At 45.5% G+C, this 17,513-nt stretch overlaps 1 non-coding gene across 1 annotated transcript; it reads right to left on the reverse strand.

The window, feature by feature from the left end:
* Window positions 1-17,003: 17,003 nt before the first annotated feature.
* Window positions 17,004-17,075, reverse strand: TRNAW-CCA (transfer RNA tryptophan (anticodon CCA)). Its single transcript has one exon. It is a non-coding gene; the product is annotated as a tRNA-Trp (tRNA).
* Window positions 17,076-17,513: the final 438 nt, after the last annotated feature.

A 17,513-nucleotide genomic window follows, 5' to 3' on the forward strand; every position in this document is an offset into this window, starting at 1 on the left:
CTTCGCGAACAACTAGACCGGCAGCTGCTTCCGGGTGGTCATGGGTGTCACCGCCCGACAGGCTCCACTTCTGGTCTTCAAGCCCGGCGTACTCCACGTCCTCACCATAAGCCCCCTTGTGTCAATCCCAAGTTTGGTATCCAACCGTCCTAGATCTAACAGAGGATTTTCCATTCCTCATTCTATTCTGTCCCATTCATCTCCTCAGGGACAAATGTGTGATCTTAACCTAAATCAACAATTGCCCTTGACAGCTTGGAACAGGACACTTTGGAGAGCTCCAGGAATTTCTGCAGAAGCCGCCGAGAACATTTGAGAACCTTTGGCCCTAGAAACCTCTATGGCTTATCTCTCTGCCTGGTTGTTTCGGTCAGACTGCTGACTGGGATGGTGTGCCTATCCCTTTTCAACAGCTGTCACCTTGTTCACCTACTTCATAGCTTCTCGTGATAAGTCAAGGTAAAATTTATCGAATTGTTAACACTTATTTTTCGGCAATTTCTGCAAACCATTTACCTGTGAACTGTAAACTGGTCGAACACCCATTGATCTGTCATTTGCTAAAGGGAATACATTTGTGTAATCCTCCTTTTCCCCATGTACAGTCAGTTGTTGAGTGTTAGTATTATTATTCATTTTTAATCATTGGTCAGATAACATAGATTTGTCACTGAAGATGTTATCTGCAAAATTGGCAATACTATTTTGCTTACTTTCAATTAAACAAAGGGAGCATCCCCTTAGTTTTTTTATATCGCATTTCTTTATTGAGTTTAAAAAAACTTACAACAGGTACTGCGCTATATGCACATGTGGAACGGTATACATTGACTCAAGATAATGCATCAACAGGGGGAACAGGTGGTTGAAAAAGAAGGAAAGAAAAGAAAAAACATGTAAGATTTCCAACAGAAGAGAGGGATCGGAAAGTGATAATAGAGGTCAAAACCTATAATCCTGCAATCCTACCTGCGAGGGCAACAACAATCACAGGAACAAGTCGTAAAATGTAGTAAACATTGCAAATTACATAGTTGACATTTCCCTAAGACTTCTACCTTAGTTCGCCTCTGTCCAGACCGTCCATATGGGATATAGTCTGAGCAGTCCGAGTCCGTTCTCAAATGTACTCGAGAGTAAAATGTCTGCCAATGAGCAGACCAATGGGTGATGTTGTGCTCAATGTGCCCGCGTCCAGAAATGTATAATAAGCAAAAAGGTATCTCATGCCATTATAACCTAGTGCCCGAGGTCATTCTCCAGTATTCACAAATGAAGAAAAGTATTCCACGGTTCATTAAATTCATGTATCTGATCGTTGATCTATAAATTATCTTTTCGTAGGAAGCCATTGTGTGCATGACCGACAATAATGTACGGTAAGAAGGCGGTTTATCAGTTTTCCGGTGGCAGAGAATCTCCACCTTCACCACTGCCAAAGCTGTTGACGGGCATCTGCTGGCAAGGTAGGGCAAAGTGGCAGCACTGAGGTGTCATAAAGTAGTGCTAGTCAGTTATACAGTGTCTTTGGTGTCCCTAGTTCGGTTTGGAGAAAATCCTAAATCGAGCGCCAATAGTGAGATGGAGTCGGGTATTCCCAGACAATGTGTATAGTATCATAGTCTATAGCTGTGCATCTCCAGCATTTTTAGTCCTGTAGCATATGTGCCCTGTGGAGCGTAGCTGGTGACCAGTGCATACTGTGGAGGATCTTAAAGTAGCTAAATTTCAACCTGGCTTCTTTTAGCATTTTATCATAGGTTTACACGAGCACCGTCCACTACTGATCTGGAATGGAAAAACCAAGTCTGGATACCACCATTGGTGTACACTGTGTGCGCCCGGCTTCGAGAAAAGAATATATGTCAGTGTGATATAGACCCCAGATATGGTTCCTGTAAAATCCTTCCATGTAGTGAGAGTCAGTCTCCAACATGTAGGGGCAGTACCAAAGTAGGCTCACAAGCAGTGAATGAGTTGAAGATGTTTCCAACAATGAGTGGGTGGTTGTCCGTAAGCAAATGCAAGAGAGGTAAACTTAAGGAAGGTCCTCCTTGTAACAGGTCCTCTAAAAGCAGTATACCCGTATCTCTCCACTCCGACCATTCAATTTCCCTCCCACCAATCGGTATGTGCCTATTCCTCCAAATAGGTTGATGTAGATTTAGGGTGGTGGGAAATTTGAGCAGAGTGTTTGCTTGGTCCCATGCACAACGAGAAGCTTGTAAATGGTTGCCAATAGAGCTGGCTTGGACATGGATGGAGTATCAGACTGTTAGATCACCTTTTGATTGTAAAATGTGTTTTTCCAGATGGACCCATGTGGATGTCTTTCTGTGGGTCTTCAGCAAATATATCATAAGGGTCAGTCGGGAAACTAGCCAGTACGATTCCGTATGTGGGAGGCGGAGGCCTCCTGTGGTGGTGTTGGCATATAGGATGGAAGTTTTAAGGCGTGGTCAACTTACATTCCAGACATAGTCCCTAATGTGATGATCTATCTCCAGCAATGATGCTTGAGGAATCCATAAGGGTAGCATTCCAAAAATGTATTTAAACTTTGGTAACATATTTGTTTAAATAATCTACACTCTGCTCCATAGGGACAATTGGAGCTTGGACCATATAGATAATTCTGCATTGACTTTGCCAATGTTAAGGGAGAGATTGTCTCTAATTATATTATGGAGGCCCATATTCATATGCACTGCAAGATATTTGAGGCAACTGGTTTTCCAAGTGAATGGAGAGGGCCCCAAGGATGCTTTAGTGGTAGTAGGTGTCAAGGGCATAGCATCAACGTGAACCAATTTATTTGCTAACCTGAGAACACAGAGAAAGACTGCTATGAGTGCTTGTATAGATGTTAGTGGATCAGATAGTGTGACCAATATGTGGCCTGCATAGTAAAATGCCTTATGTTTGTGTGTGTGGTCTGTATTGTCACCACTAGTGTTTTTAGGGTTATTAGGAGGGGAGATAGGGGGCACCCTTGTCTTGTGCCACGTCTAATGTCGAAGAAGCGGGAGGCAAAGCCTCCACAAGTCACGGAGGCAGTTGTTACGCTACCTAACCATCTTATTTAGTCAATTAAGGAAGAACCTAGGCCCATGGCAGACATTACCATAAATAAATCCGACCAGTCAACATGGTTGAATGCCTTTTCGACATCAAGTGAGATAAGGATCTTTTGATCCATATCTTGATTAATCTGCTGCAGTATATGTGATAACATCCATATATGATTCGCCGAAGACCAGTTTGGTACAAACCCAACTGAGAGGGGTGTATCAAGGTGTGAATGCAGGATTCTAGGCATGTGTCTAGAACCTTTTTTAGGATCTTTGTATCCACATTGATACAGGATAGTGGCCTTTAGTTGGTACAGTTTAGTGATTGTGACTGAGTTTGGGTATAAGGGAAATCCGATCTCTGTTGAATTCTGGTAAAGGGACTGTGGCTGCCATAATTTCCCCAAAAAAGGTTTCCCAGCAGTGGTATTGTTGAGGGCTTAGTTATTAAAATTCTGTCGAGAGTGTATAGCCTCCCCACTCCTTCGCAGTTGCCATTGCATCAATAGCTTGTGCAATTTCCTCATCACTAACGTCGCACCCAAGGTGCGCAGCCTGGGCCTGGGCCTGCATAAGTGTAGGCAAGTGAAGGTGGTCTAGGAAGTTCGCCAATTCATGTGAGGCATCATGCATTTCTGGGAAATAGTGCGCTCATATGTAGAAGAACAAAAACTAATTTCCTATCAGTTTTTTAGGTCGCGCCTACAGCGCACATGCGCTGTCTGCAAGACTCAATATTACCACTTTTTTCCCGCCTTCTACTTACCATTGGTTCTCTCCAGTGTTGCTGTTCTTTGCTGACTCCTAACTCCTTTGCTTTGCTAATACTTCACTTCCATTCAAGGCTGAGGCTCACCGGCCAATTACAGTTTCCTTACACTTTCCTTCTTCAGATTTTGTGTCAGAACTCTTTTTTTTTTTATTGTTACTTTCTGCCATCGCTTGTCGCTGCTTGAATTTACTGTCCTTGTTTTTACCTAGCAGTGAGCTTCTTTTGGTAGGACTCGTGCATGTTTGGACATCTTTCCAAGGCTAATCCTGCTTGTCTTACATAAAATATTGTGTTACATCAGCACATCCAGGATCAGTGAGCCCGCCGTCTCTTCTCCCTGGAAGAGAACACAGTCCCCTCACATTGCGCCCTCTGCACATTAAGACAGATATCTCTTCTGCGCCGCTCCGCTGGCTGTTATCACCACCTGGCTTCATGTAGTCGCTTTGTTCTTCGGCTGCTCACTTTCGGCTAACACAGGTCGCATCTAGTCCAACTTTCACAAACCGCTTATTCAGCTGTGAAATCTGCCCCCTCCGTGTTTTTTTTTAAGTTAGTTTTATACAGAATCAGTGGCTCAGCAGTCTCTTCTGCCAGGAAGAGAGCACAGTCCCCCCACTGCACATGGAGACAGCTATCTTCTGCGCCTCTCTGCTGTTCCCACCACCTGGATGCCACATTTCCTTTCTGCATTCTCTTCATTCTTCATCTGCTCATTCTTGGCTAACACAGGACGCATCTAGTACAAGTTTTACAAACTGCCTTTTCACCTGTGAAATCTGCCCTCCCAGCATTATCATTTACAGGCAATTTTATACAGACTTCAATAATCTCAACCCAGCCTGCTGTTCCCCCCACTGTATGTGCCTTACTCCATCCCATTGTTACAAAGGATGCACGTAGTCGATTTACAGAAAGATCCTTTAATCTGGAAGCATAACCCCAATGACAGAAGAATGACGGACGCAGCCGCCGGTCAGCTCTCACCACCCGAACTGCCCCAACAACTCACATTCATAAGGAAAGTTGAGACCTATTTCAATTCATAACAATAACTCACAGTATCGAGCGTGAGGACCGTGTAGCGCTCGAGCCAGGAGAGGTAATATGCTGGCTGGCTCGAGACACAACACGGTGCAGCAGGCCGAGACATAACACTTCTTCCCCCTTTATACAAACATAAAACAAAAACAAACAAAAAAAACATAAGGTAGTAGTAAATTAAGTAATATAATCTTCCAACTTTTTAAGTTTTGTGCAAACACGTTTGGGACGTGCAATGTCCACATGCTATCAATACACATTTCATGCTTGGAGAATGAACTCCCACTGGTACTAGGACACTCTAAGGAGTCATGCCCTGATGATGAACTCCCACTGGTACTAGGGCACTCTAAGGAGTCATGCCCTGATGATGAACTCCCACTGGTACTAGGGCACTCTAAGGTACTTCTACCAGAAGAAGAGTCCACAACTTTGTGTGAATGTGAAGTATCTTCAATTCAGTTGTAATTTTTACTATCGGTGGAAGAATCGTAATTTTTACTATTAGTGGGAGTATTGAAGTTACCCCTAAACAAAGCGATTCTGTTAGCATTCCACACCTTCCCATCACTTAACAAGGCAGAATTACATAGGACCTTAACTACTTTAACCCCTTTGATGCGCGTGACAAAGCCAGCTCGTCATGGGCGTTACCTGCACTGCGCGCATGACGAGCTGGCTTTGTCACGTAACGCGGGATTTTTTAAATTCCAGCGCGCAGCGGGAAAACCCGCTAGCGCACATGCGGTTAAACGGGCAGAGTATTTACTTTCACCCTTTGAAACAATCCTTCCTTTTTTTACTTTCACAACACCACCCACATTAAGTGCAACGCATTTTTTATTCTTGCTGAGTTTCTCCTTCCAATGTCCCTGATTTTCAACAAGAGAATTTCTCACATCTTTAGGGGACCAGGTAACCCTTTTGGTACAATTAAACCAACCAACATTATCCTTAGTGCGAGGAGAACATCCCTTCATAAGTTCAAACAGTGAGAAACCAGAAGCATCATTCCTAGTGACTCTATACGCCCAAACAGTCTTCCTCAACTCATCCTCCCAATCGTTGTTGTTACTATTGCACAAATCAATGTTCCCCTTGATTACCCTATTAAAGCATTCTACGCAACAATTTCCTTCTGGGTGGTAAACAGAGGTAGTCCTATGTACAATGCCTGAATCTTTAATACATTTCTTAAACCGGTCTCCACAAAATTGTCCACCATTGTCAGAAACAAGGTCCTTATGAAGACCCTCCTTACTAAATACATCAGCCAAGAACTTTAACACTCCCTCAGAATCAATCCTCTCAACAATATCATATTCCGGCCATTTAGAAAAATGATCCACAAGTACAAGAATATATTTTTGCTCGCCCACAACATTATTCACAGGACCAAAAATGTCAACTCCAACCCTTTCCCACGGCATCTCTGGTACCACAATAGGATGCAAATTGGTTTTACAAGTGACTAAACTCTTGTCGGAATGAATACAATCACAGCATTCGCGAACAATTTTCTCTATTTCCCAGTCAATACATGGCCACCAATATTCATGTCTTATTCTACTCTTGGTCTTTACAATACCAAGATGTCCTTCATGGCATAAGTTAATGACTTTCTCCCGCAGAACAGAAGCTGGAACAAGTTTTCCCCCCCTGAGTAATAACTCACTCTCCACTGAAAGTTCCTGTCTTACCTCCCAGAAAGGTACAAGAGACTTCTTAATAACATGCTTATCTGGCCACCCATATTTTACAAATTTGCAAACCTCTTGGATTTCCGCATCTAACATCATAGTCTCCGACCATTCCTTGTGTGTTATGCATTTTTCTTTGCTACCGGTCCTCGGATGCTTGATTCCGTTCTGGGAAGGACATGGCTTTTGTAGTTCGGACTGGACTGTTCCCATGGGGCAACAGGGTCAGAGCTGATTTGCATATCGCCATTGTCTAACCCAGGGTGGTGTGGAGTGCAAAAAAACAATGGATTTGGGCCCAGATCTTTTGACTGGGGGAGTGTGTGACATTGATCCACATTCAGTCCATCACTTGTTGTTTTTGCAATTGCCGCCCTAAGTGCGCTGGGGATGCCCAGACGTGGGTCCCAGGCACTCCACACCACTTGGAGTCAAGCTAGCCGGGCTGATGAGAGGTGTTACCTCGAAACCGGTCCGGTCCTCGGATGCTTGATTCCGTTCTGGGAAGGACATGGCTTTTGTAGTTCGGACTGGACTGTTCCCATGGGGCAACAGGGTCAGAGCTGATTTGCATATCGCCATTGTCTAACCCAGGGTGGTGTGGAGTGCAAAAAAACAATGGATTTGGGCCCAGATCTTTTGACTGGGGGAGTGTGTGACATTGATCCACATTCAGTCCATCACTTGTTGTTTTTGCAAAAATACTGGCGACATACCAATCGTCCCAGTCATCCACACTCTTATCAGTCACATGAAGGGGACTTCTACTAAGAAAATCGGCAATCCTATTGTGTACACCAGGCACATAACCTACCTCATACACAAAATCCAGAAGTTGCGCCGAAAACCTTGAAATCCTTAGGGACACATTATTCAAACCAGACGAAGTAAGAACTTTCGTAAGGGGTTTATGATCCGTACGCAAGGTGACACAAGTTCCCCAAATAAATTGTTTAAAATGTCTCAAACCCCATATGCGGCCCAGTGCTTCCCATTCTATAACAGAATAATTACACTCAGTGACAGACAATGTTCTCGATGCGAAAGCAACTAGGCATTCAGAACTATCATTCTGCAACTGAGAAAGGACAGCACCAATTCCTCTACCACTGGTGTCAGTGGTAATAAAACTTTTTAATGTGGAATCAAAACCCTTGAGCGCAGGGGCACAACAAATCTCTTTCTTAATTATATCCATGCTCCTTTGGCATTCATCAGACCAATGGAAAGTACAACCCTTCTTCAAAAGTTGCCTGATGGAGTACATCTTTTCAGCGAAATTGTGTACAAATTTTGAGTAATACTCGGCGAGTCCCAAGAAGGATCTCACCTCATCCTTATTCTTGGGAACCGGGGCTTTCAAGATGGCATCTACTAACTCAGACTTAGGCCTGATACCAAATGCACTAATGTCGTGGCCTAAATAGGTCACATTCCTTCTAGCAATCTTGCACTTAGAACTTTCTGCGGTAAAACCTTTATTATCAAGAATCTCCAAAACCTTTGTCAAACGCTGATCATGTTCATCTTTATGCTTACCCATGATAGGGATATCATCCTGGAAGAATGTTACGCATTTAAACTCCTTGAATAAAGTGAACATGATGCGTTGGAACATAGCAGCAGCCGATGCCAAACCGAATGGTACTCTTTTAAACTGAAATAACCCAAAAGGAGTGACAAAGGCAGTCAAGTGTTTGCTATCAGGGTGGAGGGGAACTTGATGATAAGCCAAGGTTAAGTCAATAGTGGAAAACCATTTCATGTCTTTAGTGTGGCAAAGCAATTCAGCAATCTTGGGTAGTGGAAAAACATCAATAAATATACACTTGTTCAGCTCCCTGAGGTCCACACATAGACTAATTTTGCCATTGGCCTTCCTCGCGACCACTAAGGGAGCCACCCAATCAGAGGATTCCACACACTCAATTATATCCCTGTCTACAAGTTTTTGTATCTCAAACTGCACTTCGTCCTTCACACCCACTGGAATGTTCCTGACCTTTTGGATTTAGGGAACAGCGTCATCCTTCAGAATAATTTTGTGCGAGAAACCCTTAAGCACCCCCACCTTACCGGAGAATACTCTTGGAAATTTCTCATAAACATCACTACAAATTTCATCATGGAAACAATCTTGGTTGATACATAGGACTGGATCAGGACTATTTGGGTCAAGAAGTATACCTAAATCTCCCTGGTCCCACCACCCTAGAACACAGGGTCCACCTTTAGAGACATAAAGTTTGCATGTAGCGGTTCTCCCCTTAAACTCAAAGACCATACTGCGGAACCCCACTAGGCCAATGGGTTTACCTGTATAACCAACAGGATGAATGTCAGGAGCTTTCAATTCTTGACCAAACTTCAAACAAAATAATTTGTCCCACCTCATCTTGTTGATGATTGTATAAGGGGAACCAGAATCAGCTGTAAGTGTTACCACGATACCATCATCCACGATATCACAAACAGGCTTTTTCCTAATCTTCTTTGGACTAGAAGATTCATCATCACTCACTCAGCAAACAATATTATCACTTAAATCAGTCTCATTACTGCAGCCGCAGCGCTAGGAAAGGAGAGGCGGCAGAAGGTGCAGGCGGGGCTCCGTTGTGGACGAGGAGCCTCGCGCTGCCCACAGATGAGGCCTACAGAAGCTGTCTGGTGCCCCGCGAGGCTCTCACGAGTGAGAGAGCCCCGCCTGCCGCCTGTGAGAGAACCCGGCCCCCAGAAGCGGGACCGGGTGAGAAGGAGACCGCACGAGGAGCCAGTGAGTGGGGCCCAGTGTTCGTTGGAGTAGAGGGGGTGTCTGGGCACATTGCCGGTGCCCGCCCCCCGTGTGCTATCTTTGTGCTGGGGCATTGCTTCAGAGGCCCCGCGAGGGACTCTCACAGAGTTGGGCAGTTGTTTCTTTTGAGTCCCCAAAGGGGGGACTCCACCGAAGGCGCCAGCATTTCTTAAGAGCCCACAAGAGGCTCAGGGATCATTTTGTTTGTTTGGAGCCCGCAAGGCTCTTGGGAACACTTATTTGATATCGAGTCCCCTGAGAGGGACTCCGACGATTTGGGGTAATTGTTGGGTGGTAGAGCGGCCCCGGCAGGCAGCGGGCTGCTCCCCCCACACTGGGCATTCTTTCTTCGGAGCACCGAGGCTCCCACCTTGCCCCACAGTTGTTCTTGAGCCCAGCGAGGCTCACGGAGCCACAAGTGTTTTGGTGGCTAGAGCCCACGAGGCTCCACCGTGTTGGTCCCATTATCTCCACAGCTGCCCAGCACTTAGTGGGCAGATGCTCCGTTTAGGCCCCCCTGACATTGGGACACAGGGCGTTTCAGCCCCAGAGAGGCCAGTTGGCCTGAGGACAGCCACAGGTTGTGGCCTTGGTGATTTCTGCGCAATTGTTCTTTGTTGCACCTCTTAATGTGTTTTTATGCGTCATGTGTTTTTCCCTACACCGCTGAATGTATGTTTATGCATCATGTGTTTTCCCTACACCTCTGAATGTTGTGATGCATCATGTGTAATGTTCTTATGCCTATACCCCTAAACGTATAGTGATACTTAGGTGGTTGTTCTTCCTAGTACAGGTGTTGCTAGTGAAGTCCTGGTTCCCTGCGTAATATTCTCCTAAGGTGGTTAGGGTTGCGTAGGTGGTACTTATCTGTTACCAGTGATTACTGGTTGTGCGCTACATTTTCTATTTTGTGCTACAGTGATTTTATATTCTATGTTCTAAGTGCTAATTCTAACAAGTATCCTAGTTCTAAAAGTGCATATTCCTGACAGTGGTCCATGGGGCCCTGTGCTGTACATATATCCCCTGTAAATTCTGCCCGTGCCTGTTGAGACATTGTAAAGTGTGTGTTTTTATCTAATGTGTTTACTATAATACAAAGGCTATTTTTTTATATAACCTTGTGTGGAGTTTCCTTTGTGGTGGGCCTTGGGTGTTGTTGCAGGTGCGCGCACAAACACTTAACCTACATTGCCTCCGAGATTAGCCTTGCTGCTCGCGTCACTTTACCTAGAGGGTGAGCAGGGGTTATCTTTGGCGAGTAACTCCCTTGCCCTGACTAGAGTGGTGGTTTCTGCCTGGCTTTGGCGCAAGCCTCAGCCAACCGGAAATCGCCATTTCTAACAGTGCCAAATGCTTTACAGTTTAAAAAATCATATTTGTTGTGGGGAGTCTAATTGAACTGGAACTAGTTATGGATGACCCCTCACTCGGCAAGAAACCCCATATGTGTACTCTCTTGTCCACCTGGTCAATTTGAAGCAAACTGGGCAATTGGCTTTACAAATTCAGCTCCTTTCACTGTGGGAAACTTTATGCAGATTGTACAAAAGGATCAAAATGTATAAGTGAGATATCCTAAATCCAATGACTTTTCCAAATAACAAGGAAATCACTATGAGCTTTCCTGTGTGAAGAACCCAAACCTTCTGAATGAAAGTTGCCAGATTCTTCAATAATGTAATCTTGGGCCCGTTAGGTGGTTTTTTTTTAGTTTGGTGAAATTCCACCCAGCCATTTTTGATTCATTAAGTAACAACCAGGTGTTCATTAAGCATGCATCAATGCTATATATGTCCATAAATGGTCACACTCTCTAAATATTCCTTGATGAACAACATAAGTTGATTACAATGCACCAAGCTCTTTCTTTCCTTACCATTTATTAATTTCGGGGCGGATTATGATGTCAGTCAGAAAGCCTCAGATCGCAGCTCTGAGGTTTTGTGAGCGACATCTGTGGTTTCAGTTCCGATTGCCTAATAACAATGTCGGCGGTTGGAATTGAAACCAGCTGGTCATTCCGGCTGGATTCCGATGGGCTTAAAGAGCCGGTTGGCCAGTCTGAAGCCCCAATGTAATCTCTGAGGGCAGTATTTCCTCCATTGAGATTATGTTGTTGGTTTCTTACAGGCTTTCCATGTCAGGCTTTCCGACTTGGAAAGCCTGCCAGAAAGCGAATTTGGGGGCCCCTAGCAGGGCCCCATTACTGCACAGCCTCCGGTTGGGGACTGAAGGAAGCACCTCTGGTGCCCCGTTGTTAATCCTTGTGCTGTAATGGCGGAGTTAGGTCGGTCGGTCGGTCGCGAAACTCCGACTATGTCGGGCAGACCTGAGTATATCTGACATCGTAATTGGGCCGTTGGTGTTTTTGTATGGCACATAAAAGACCCAGAGCGCTGACAATGCGATTTGCATAGGAAAGGATAGAACACAAAAGAATGCATATCTATTGATGATAATAACAGTATAGTGATAAAGGCTATATATGTCCAGTTACACACAAATGTACGAAAGGTTCAATCTAATTTACAGTCTTGTTCATGTAGCAATGATTGTGAGGTACAGGTTTGCATAATAGTGGGTTTCGGAATAACATGGATCTTTAATTGGACGGGGGTGTGACCATAGCCTTAGTGGCATGCTGGGTTGCTAGAGTAAGGTGTATTTAGAGCTATGTGCTTGCATATTCTGGTGTTTGTCCAAAATGAAGCCCAAATATTCAGGAGAGTCTATAAGGGTTGAGTTGCTGTTGAGGGCTGATCTTTCTTTTAGCTAGAATTAAAGCAACATTTTGCATTTGGGGTGGTGAGATGATGAGAAACGATCGGGCATATTTACAAGCCTCTATCATCACCATAGCATTACTTTTTTTTACACTGCGGTGCTGTAGCGCCATTTTCAATATTTACAAAGTGGCGCTAAGTCCTCTGCAGCAAAGGCGTTCAATAGGTGTTGCTCTGGGTATTTCCACCACAACACCCATTGCTTTTTGAAACTGCCCCAGATTTGCAAGGAGGTGTAAATCCGAGGCTGCGCCAAAAACTAACGCCATGCAAGAACAGGCGTTCGAATGGCGCAGGAGGAGAAATGCTTTTATTTCGCCTCGTTTTTGCTTTTTTTCTATGAACAAAAAGCCATTAATGATTGTATATGTGCAGGGAGGTGTCCCTTACTGCAAATAAACAGTCATTAAATAATGAAGATTTGATACTTCTATGGGTCCATAGAAGTAACAAATAGACATTATGGATTGTTTATATGCAGGAAGGGACACATTCCTAAACATAAACCATCATTCCCTGCAACGAAGGCACCCTTGCACTATGGTGCAAGGATGCCTGCGTTGGCACCAGCACTAGGGAAAACACAGGGTTGTCCCATATTGCTGTAAAAACGGCGCATCCCTGCATTTTGAAAATGTCAGAGCTCGGCGCTGCCAAATTTGGCGTTGCTCCAAACTCCGACATTTTCTAATAAATATGCCCCTCGGTTTAAATCTGGTTAAGCTTCAGATGGTAGTATTACATCCATTATTAAGAATTTGCATCAGTCTTTTGGGGATCAGATTTTTAAGTAGAGTTGAGCATCATATGCATAGAAATAGAAATTAATGTTCAAAAGGTTTAAGATGAAGTCAAGTGGTTCCATGTAGAAGTTAATAGTGTGGGGGGGAAAGAATTGAGAGCCTTGGTGGACTCTTTGACCACGTTTTGCCATGCAGAGCCACACAAACATTCACCCTTTCAAGTCTCAGAAATTCCATTTAAATAACAACAACCAAAACCTGCTACCAGAGCTGCTGAATGCTGCTGTTGTTGAATGCCAAGGCTGCCTAGTCTTAATTCTGCCTCATGCGTCTTCCTTCCACAACCCTACATTTCCTCTCTATTTATCTCACTTTAAGTTCCTTTCCATCTCTGCTTTCTTCATTTGTCACCAGTTTTCTATCATTCTCTTCCTCCTCGTTTCTCCCTTCTCTCCCTTTTATTCTGGGTTAAAGTCCAGATAAAGTGGCTTATCCAGGGCGCCACTTATCCCAATCCAATCAAGGAAATTGGCAGCCCTGAATTTCTATTGTATATGAAAATACTGCTATTGTTGGGGTGCAGTAGGCCACTCACTTTTTATGGAGACTACTGAATGGGTGTACCAGTCAGATTAATTGTGAAGCAAGCAGTAATGTTGGGCTTTAGGGCTTTAGGGCTGGATCGGGGTCGGCACTCAGCCCTTTGCTTTTTAATGTCTATTTAGCCCCACTCTTTACCCTGATTGCAAAATGGGGGGTCAAAGCGATCTCGTATGCAGACGATACGCAATTAGTCTTCCCCTTTTCTGACGTATCGGAGGCAACTTTCAGTACAATGAGAGGCTGCCTTAGAGATGTGGCTAGTTGGATGAATACCAACAAATTAAAGCTAAATGCAGGCAAAACGGAGGTTGTCTTCTTTGGCAAACACACTCATCCTCCCTCGAACCTGTGGTGGCCTCCGGAAATGGGTCCACCTCCTTTACCCAGCTCCCATGCGAAGAATCTGGGAGTAAGATGGGACGAGAACCTCTCCTTCTCCTCGCATATACAACAGGTCACTACGGGGTGCCTGTACAAACTCAGGAACCTCCGCAAATTTCTCTCTCTTATGCCAGAAGACTGCCGCAAAATGGTAGTCCATGCAACAGTTACTTCCAGATTGGACTATGCGAACGGCCTTTATCTTGGCCTACCTAAATATCTGATTCAACGCCTGCAGATCGTGCAGAATGCGGCTGTGAGACTGATAAAACACATCCCTTTCAGACAGCATGTCTCTCCGCAACTGCGCGAGCTGCACTGGCTCCCTGTGGCCAGCAGAATAAAATTCAAAGCTCTAACTCTGGCGTTTAGAGCACAAAAGGGGACTTGTCCCAACTACTTAAAACTCCGACTCCCCCGATACCATCAGGAGAGGTGCCTGCGATCTAATTCTCTGCTTCAGCTACTCGTCCCACGAGCCAGAAAAGCCAGGCTTGGTGGCAGGTCCTTTTCCACTGGCACGGCAAAACTATGGAACGCCCTGCCTTCCTCCATCCAATCTGCCACGACAGAATCTAGCTTCAAGATGCAACTAAAGACCTGGCTCTTCATCCAGAATACCTAAGCACTCCCCCTCCTTCGCTCCGCCCAAAACTGCTCATTCAGCGCCGGGACACCTCCTCGCGAGGTAGCTGTTCGCGCTTTATAAATTTCAGTATTATGATTATTATTGGATATAGAGGGCAGCATGACCAGGCGGTAGAACCAGGTGCTGTCCGCAGCCAATTGGTGGTGTCTAATGTTGGTGCTGGGGGCTGCATTCTCAATCTTACCTGGCCAGCTGTGCCGGTACCAACTGGCCACCTAGAAGACCTTTGAGTGGAAAGCACCCAGCAGTGTGAGGAATGCTCTAAAGCATAGGGCGAAAGACTGCATCATGGTTTGGGAGTAGGCGCAAGTGTTGCTAGGTGTAGCTGGGCAGCAAGATCTGAAGCTTGAGGGTGGCTGAAGATAACAATCTAATCTCACACTTGAAAAAGGTCTACTCTACACTGCCAAGGCTATCCTAACAAGATGCACTCCTGCTCCAATATATCAATCATGTTGAAGCTTAAAATGAATTATCTTAATTTTTTATCAAGGGATATTCCCTCTACTCTCTTCTGCGGCTTTAAAACACGAGCTGTGGTATAGCGCCCTTATTTTGCTGGGGGTGCAATGGGTGAGTCGTTGCCAGGTGGAGGCTGCAACAGTTAACCCAGTGTCACCACAGTGAGGCAAACACTGTATAGACTGAATAGCAAAGCATACAACATGAGTGGCAATCACCAAACTGCAAGCGGTAGCACTAGCAAGGCGAGTTCAAGCGCTTCGACCACTGGTTACATTGCACCGTTCATCATTAGTGACTCTTGTAGTCCCTCTGGAGTTTCCATCTGTTGCTGTGGGGCTGGTTTAAGGACAATGAGTGAAAAGTGTAAAGAGAACTCCTGTTTCCCCTGGGTTCCTCGTCTGCCTTCAGACCACACTCATCGCAGCAACAGACGACATCCGAACTCTACTGGACAACGGAGACACAGTCGCCCTCAATCTCCTCGACCTCTCCGCAGCCTTCGACACAGTCTGTCATAACACCCTGTTACAACGACTCAGAAACATCGGAATCCAAGGAAAAGCAATAGAATGGATCACCTCATTCCTTGCCGGAAGAACTCAGAGGGTACGCCTCCCACCATTCAAGTCAGAGGCCACTGAAGTCATTTGCGGCGTGCCACAAGGATCTTCACTCAGCCCCACCTTCTTCAACGTATACATGAGCCCCCTCGCGACCATCGCACGCCAACACAACCTCAACATCATCTCTTACGCTGATGACACTCAACTAATCCTCTCACTCACCAAAGACCCAAACATCGCCAAAACCAACCTACATGAAGGAATGAAAGAGGTTGCCGAATGGATGAAGCAGAGCCGTCTGAAACTGAACTCAGACAAAACAGAAGTCCTTATCTTAGGTACCTCCCCCTCCGCCTGGGACGACTCTTGGTGGCCAGAGGCCCTTGGAAAAGCACCCATCCCGACGGATCACACACGGAACCTAGGCGTCATCCTGGATTCCTCACTCTCGATGACCAGACAAGTCAACGCAGTCTCTTCATCTTGCTTCAACATTCTTTGCATGCTCAAAAAAACATTTCGATGGATCCCCACCGAAACTAGAAAAACGGTCACCCACGCACTGGTTACAAGCCGCCTGGACTACGGAAACACCCTCTACGCCGGTACCACCGCAAAACTTCAGAAAAAACTCCAACGCATCCAAAACGCATCAGCCAGACTCATATTAGACATCCCGCGTAAAGAACACATTTCTGGTCACCTGAAAAACCTCCACTGGCTCCCCGTCAATAAGAGAATAACTTTCCGCCTCCTCACCCACGCACACAAAGCCCTTTACGAACTTGGACCCGAATGCCTCAATACACGTCTTTCCTTCTACACCCCCTCCCGCCAGCTTCGCTCTTCCAACCAAGCCCTCGCTGCTGTTCCCCGCGTCAACAAAACCACCATGGGAGGAAGATCAGTCTCCTACCTAGCGGCCAAAACCTGGAACTCACTTCCCTTGCACCTTCGCCTCACTCAAAACCACCTAGTATTCAGAAAGCAACTTAAAACTTGGATATTCGAGAAATAATTCCCCACCCATCCCCAAGCGCCTCGAGACCCTCTGGGTATGTAGTGCGCTATATACATTTTTTTGACTTGACTTGACTTGACTACACGGTGGCCAGAAACAAGAAGAGCAACGGTCACCAACGGGCAACCAGCTACCGCTAAGTGACATCTGTGACCCGACAGGGAAAAGCTTCTGAACAACAGACCTTAATGTTGACTGGGTGCAAAAACATTCTGTTTCCACCCCCTCTGACATGTTTAGAATAACGCAAGCTACCAATGGATCATGATATTTGTAGTCATTTTCAAAATATAAACATAAGTGGCGAAAAACACAGTTGGGAAAAAAACCTCCACACCAAATGTGACCTTCAGCAATTGGCGTGGCACTTCTTAAAAAAAAAAAAATTCTTGCCCATTCCAAAAGAGACATTGACCTCGACGTGATTTGAACACGCAACCTTCTGATCTGGAGTCAGACGCGCTACCGTTGCGCCACGAAGTCAGCTGTGATATGCACGGGCGGGAGTGTGGTGAGATGATTCAGCCCGTGAGCTCAGCGCCTACAGCTCTGTGGGAAGAGCTGCCCGTGCCTCGCTGCTGAGCCTTCCTGCCGTGGATCTGTATTACACGTGTTTGGTTCTGCACTGAGTGACTACATGTCAGATGTGTAGCACGCAGGCGGTTCACCCCTTGCTGTATGCAAGCTCCTCCTAGCATGTGTAGGCTAAAGCGTCTGTAGCACGTGCATAGAGTGTAGTAGGGGTTGGTTCAGTGACTGCAACATACGTGCGCTGCGCCCACTCAGCACCACGGCGTCGGCCACTCCCCTGCGTGCAACACTGTACGTTCTGTTAATGTCAGCGTTAAGGGTCTAGTGATAGAGAAAGTGCCACACAAGGAGGTACTATTTACTTTCCTCCTGGTAAAAGCCAGTGCGTCA

Source organism: Lissotriton vulgaris, chromosome 12 (assembly GCF_964263255.1).
Source record: "Lissotriton vulgaris chromosome 12, aLisVul1.2, whole genome shotgun sequence".
NCBI lineage: Eukaryota > Metazoa > Chordata > Amphibia > Caudata > Salamandridae > Lissotriton > Lissotriton vulgaris.